Genomic DNA, 6,363 nt, shown 5'->3' on the forward strand with positions numbered 1-6,363 from the left:
ATTTGAGATGAATTCCCTTATTTTCCAGGTGGGCGTCTGCAACTTAAACTTGAAATAAATTCCCTTGTTTTCCTGTGGGCGCCAGATGCCAAAACTTGAAATGTATTCCCTTATTTTTCAGGTGGGCGCCTAATGCCAAAACTTGAAATGCATTCCCTTGTTTTCCAGGTGGGCGCCTGATGCCAAAACTTGAAGTGTTTTCCTTTGTTTTCCAGGTGGGCGCCTGATGCCAAAACTTGAAATGTATTCTCTTGTTTTCTAGATGGGCACCTGATGCGAAAACTTGAAATGTATTCCCTTGTTTTCTAGGTGGGTGCCTGATATCAAAACTTGAGATGTATTCCCTTGTTTTCCAAGTGGGCGCTTGCCATTACAACAAAATAGACAAAACAAAAGAAGCTTTATGTCCCAGTTTGGTACCGGGAACATCTGTGAGTGTTAATCGAATCATGTTATCCAAAAGAGCTCTAAGAATTTAAAAGTTAAATCCCATTATCCAGGAGGGCCTTGAAAACTAAAACGAAATCTCATCTTAAGAATGAAAATTTGAAAGCTAAATTCTATTTTCTAAAGGTAAAACTTGCACTAAATCTCATTATCTATGAGGGTCCTAAAACTTAAAACTAAATACCATTATCCAGGAGGGTCCTGACAACTTAAAACTATATCCCATTATGCAAGAGGGTCCTAAAAACTTGAAATTAAATCTCATTATGCAGGAGGGTCCTGAAAACTTGAACTTAAATCCCATTATCCGGGAAGGCCCTGAACTTAAGGAAAGCTAAAACTCTTCTGACTAGGGAGAATGCCTAGGAGGTACCGGTTCTTCTCGACTAGGGAAAATATGTAGGAGGTAAAAACCTTCTTAACTAGGGGAATGCCTAGCAAGTAAAACCTCCTCAAACAGCCTTTGTGCTGACAAAATGTGGGCACGACACTTGAAAAATTCAAGCTTCCAAGCTTTGATTTGGACATAGTCTTCGTCCCTGTTTCAAACAAAGAAAACTTGTAAGTTCAAATATGGTAGTTTGTTTGTGGCCTTGACTTTGAGGGCGATTGATCCTTCACTTCCCATGATAACTTTGATTTCAACTCCAAAGACCTTGCTTGTTTATTGACTAACCACTTTCTCTGTCACCCTTATCACAGAAAATATCTCTGATCCATTCAAACTCAACATCCTTTATCTATCGCATTGCTCATGAATTGACATATACCGAACCTTTGTATTTCACATGAATCCCAAAGAACGTTGATTGTTACCAACTAGGTGCGCATACTATTCTTTCCTGACGTATGCCACTTTGATGTGCTAGCCAGATTCCGTTTTGTGCAATTGGAAAGCTGGTGGCAAATTGTGAAGTCATTTCTCACTTGTTCTGACCAAACAGACTCAGGAAGAGGAAATAAATAAGACAAAAGGAATAGAGTAAAGGACAATCGAAAGAGATGATTCCTAACAAGAAAACTACAAAGTAGAAACTTATCAGATATAGAGACCAACTCTAATGACCATGATATGCACCTTTGGATTAAGTGGCCTAATCTGTCAAGCAAGTCTAATGTTTAACTCTTGTTGTACCTCTGAGTCGTGAAACTGGGCTTCAATGTTCTGATTATCCTATCTGATTCACGGTCCTTATTCAACTTGTAGTTCCCGAATGGGTTTTCACCATCAAGCCTCTCTCATTTTGTTCTTTCTCTCAACTTACCGTCGCCTTATGGTGCCTGTGAAGGTTTTCACCAATAAGACTCTCTCATTTTTTTCTTTTCTTTTTTTTCCTCTGATTCTGCAGATGACAAGGCATTAACCACGATAAAAATATCATATGCTCTTGGCATGTCTGACTCGACACTCTCAAAGATTATCTGGGAGGTCATTTGGTCTATAATGTGGCTTTTGGAAAGGGTTAGAAATAAAGGATATCATAAAGTCTCAAAATAACTAAGACAACACGGTTAATTTATCTACAACTTTTGGAATCCACTATAAAAACTTTGCCCCAATGTCTAAAACAAGGGAATTTGATTCTTCTTCTTTTTTTCTTTTTTTTTGAGATGAAATTTCTAAGAAAGACTACCCCACTCTCTACTTGGTGGGATTATGAAATATTTTATTTGGTGAGACCGAACCTTAAGGCTGCCTACGTATCTTGTGGTGATATGAATCAAGTCGAATGTAGTTCAAAGGGATGCTTTCTTTTCGTTGCTATTCTTCTTTTTTTCTTTTTTTCTTTTTCTTTTTCTTCTTTTTCTATTTTTTCCTTTTTGACTTTTCTTTTAGGACGAACTTTCTAAAATAAACCTACGGAGACATGAATTTTTTTTCTTTTCTTTTTATGACTCTGACTTGATTCCAAATAGGGGAGGTCAAGAAAATTAGCACAGACTCAAAAGGGGTACCGAATGGTACAAAGTATTTGGGTAGCTGAAAGAGTGCCTCCCAATCTCTGAAAAGGCCAAGCACAATACCTGCAACTTGAGGATGAAAATTGAAGATCATGCACAATATTTCTTTTGCAGCTTTGGCATTGATATCACTGATATGACTTCCACTTTTTAGTGCCTTGTTAAGTAGAAAACTCTCTTTGGGTGACTCCCTCTTCACAATGGATATCCTCTGTCAATTCGGAGCAAACTCTCTTGACTTTATCTTGTAAATTGAGGTGCACTTGAACATAAAAATTGCTCACTTCAAATTATCTGGGATGCACTCTCCTTTAACGACTTCTTGTCATCTTATTAACTTCCAAAATTATCTGCCCCAGTTTCACATAGTTCAGGCTTTAAATGATCTCAAAATGTCCAAATCTATGCTTATTCCCTCAAATGTCCCTATCATCTTCAAAATTATTTCATTTCTTTGTGATTAAACTAACTTTTAAGATCAAGCCTAGAATTATGCGTGCATTTCATGTCACTAGAGCCATCATGTAAAGAAATATAAAAGGAGAAGAGAACTAAACAAAAAATGACTAGAAATAACAAAAAACAAAAAATTGCATTAGATAGACAGTGAAAGGGTTTGAACAACGAAACAAGCGAACTAAACTGGGGTTACAACCTCGGAACAAACCTAGATAACACTAAATGAGTTACTAGGACTAAATGAACTAATCAAAATAAAAGGATAGAAGGGTTTGAGTCACAAGGCAACATCCGGATTACAACCCTGAAATAACCCGGACAACAGAAATGACAACAAAATAAACCACCAGGACTCCCCTGGCTAGCCAAGAAATGAGCATTTTTCCAATTACCAAGCTTGACATCTTAGCCACTGAGTTCCACATCAATTTACCAATACCATTACCAATTTCAATCACATTGACCTCATCAAATAGCTTTTGGGTCCCTTTTGCCAACTCGTTCATAAGATCAACTTTTGGAACTAAGACTGATAGCGCTGAAGACTTTGCGACAAGTGGCCCTCCAAGAAGTTCAGAAGAGGTCTCATATTCATTTTCAACACAAATCATTCCCACCATATGCGTCTCATTATGAACATGCAATGAACTTTGGCTAGTATCCGTTGCACCTAGATTTTGCACGGTAATGTCACCTGCATCAATAAGCTTTTGGAGTGCTCTTTTCAGATGCCAACATTTTTTTATACTGTGCACCGGGGGATTTGAGCAATATGCGCACCTATGAGAATAATCAAAATTCTCTGGAAGGGGGTTCAACATTTTTATCTGAATCGGCTTCAACATGCCCGATTGCCTCAATCTTTGGAACAAGCTGACATATGATTCTCCAATAGGAGTGAAAGACTTTTCTCTTTATTGCTGCCTTTTAATTTTGTACTCCGGCCTCGACTGGAACCTCTTACAGGCAGGTGGTTGATATGCTTGTAGAGGTGGGTAAGACATTTGTGGAGATGGTGCAAGCCATTATGGGTCTTGTAGATGTGGAGTATATGGCGGTGCATTGTGGATGGAGTACTAGGAAAGTGAGGTATGAATTTGGGGATTTTGTGGAGAGAAGTAGCATTGGGGAGGATTCTCTAGAGCACAGGGATATCCATGGGGTCGATATTGAGGCTGAAAGCATTGAGCAGGAATATCCACCGGATCCTGTCGTTGGCGTGGCTCAACAACATATTTTCTATTTCTCTTTCTTCCACCTAAACTTACTGAGATGTTCTGAATGTCTTCTGTAGTATCTTTCAATGCAGAATAACTCATGATTTTGCCTGACTCGATTATTTCCTCTACCATTTCCCCCATTTGTTCCACATCATTGAAAGGTTTGCCCATGGCTGAGATCAAATGCCTGAAGTAGGTGGGCTCCTGGGCTTGTAGGAAAATCTCAACCATTTCTTCTTCACCAACCGGGGGCTGACCCGAGCAGCTCGTTCCCTCCATCTGAGCCCAAACTCCCTAAAACTTTCCTCGGGTTTCTTTTCCATCTTAGACAGGAAGGAGCGGTTTGGGATAATGTCTAGATTGTACTGAAAGTATCGAACAAAATCTTGAGCCATGTCATCCCATGCATGCCACTTCTTGACATCTTGACGAGTATACCATTCCAATGCTACCCCACTCAAACTCTCACTGAAATACGCCATCAACAAATTATTTTTCCCGCCAACACTTTTCATTTCACTGCAATAACCCCTCAAATGGGCTACTGGATCTCCCCGCCCATCATACAAGTTAAACTTTGGCATTTTAAACCCTGCGGGCGGATAAACATCAGGGAACATACACAAGTCATTATAAGACACATTAATCTGATTTCCCCTGCCTTGCATGTTTTTAAGGATTGGTCTACACCTTTCAGCTTTCTAGATATCTCATCTCGCTCTTCTTTCCTTGTGAACTTTTCATTCTTAACATGAAGCTCAATTTGAGGGGTATCATCATATGAGTTCGAGACCTGGTGGGCTAGCTCTGGGGTAGTATTGGGCATCAAGGGGGTTGAATTGGTGTTCACTGTTGGACATGAGGAGAGGTTGTTGAGAAGTTGTGATCGTGGAGGTAGTGGATATGATAGGAGGGCTATTTTTGGGAAAGGTAGTTGAAGGACGAATGATGGAGCTACTAAGGAGGTTAGGAAAGCTATGATAAGCGGGAAAATCTGGAGAGTATGGTGGATGATCTGACACTATGTCTGGAGCTTGGGTAAGGGTAGCATCTAGGATGCTAGGTGGTGGCAGGGGTGGTGCCTTCCCAGCCATCCAAGCCTGATACATGTCGGTCATGTATTGTCTTAACATCCTTAAATCCTCAACCAACCCAAGGTCCTGTTCAACCAATTGCTTTCGGGTACCAGTATCAACCAACTCAACTCCATTGTCGTCTGCCGTTGTCTTTCGACTTTAAGTTGTAGGGAAGAGTTACCAGTTTAAGAATCACAAACCAACCACCCTCCTGCTATAATGAAGATAACAAAGGGGAACAAAATGAAGTCATCATGTTAGCGTTAGGGCATTTAACAACAAATAGTATCATATTATATGCAATGCACCTAGTCATAATTATCGGTTCTAAAATGATTTCGAGGGTACGAAGGTCATATGGCATCATCCCAATTTCACTCTTCTTGCCCAGTTTCCTTCTTCATTTTCCTTTCTAGCACCGTTTGGTTTTTTATTTCCTTTCTCCTCTTTTCTTTTGCTTATCGCTCTTTTCTTTCCTCTCATTCCTCACATCCCACAACTTCATTCTCTTTTTTTCTTTTTTTTTTCTTTTTTGTTTTTGTTTTTTTATGCTTTTTTATTTAATGATGATTTGGTCGAACCCTATATAGGTTGCCTACGTATCATGTCCCTTATGAATCAAACCAAGCGAAGTTCTGGAAAAGTAACTAAAAAAAATAAAAATCTTTTTGGATTATTCATTTACAACTTTTTCGATTTTCAATATAAAATAGGAAATACGATAACGGAAGACTTGACAAACTCAACTATACTATGACAAACTCTGACACCAACTAAAAGAATCAGTACTGCTGAATATGACTATAAAGTACAAGACTCCTGAATGCAACAATCCTGACTGTATGAGAAAACTAAAACTAAATAGAGTTAAAGACTTAGAACATTATGTGAGACATGATTGAAGCTATTTTTTAAAAATAGCCTATGTGGCCAAAAGGTTTCTAGAAATGCAAACTCAACAAAGGTGACCTATAAGACATGGACAAATTACTTTACAGAAATGACCCATTTTGTAGAAATGGCCTATGGGGACAACAAGATGGATAAGCATGCAAATTCAACACAATGGACCTTAAATAGAGAGAACATCTTGTTGTGGACTTAGAACTCTAAGACATGGGTCATTGAACCACTTTTGCAAAAATGACCCTATTTTGCAACAATGTCGATGTGGCCAAAAGCGACTAGACATGCAAATT

The sequence above is a fragment of the Nicotiana tabacum genome, chromosome 6 (genome assembly GCF_000715075.1).
Source record: "Nicotiana tabacum cultivar K326 chromosome 6, ASM71507v2, whole genome shotgun sequence".
NCBI lineage: Eukaryota > Viridiplantae > Streptophyta > Magnoliopsida > Solanales > Solanaceae > Nicotiana > Nicotiana tabacum.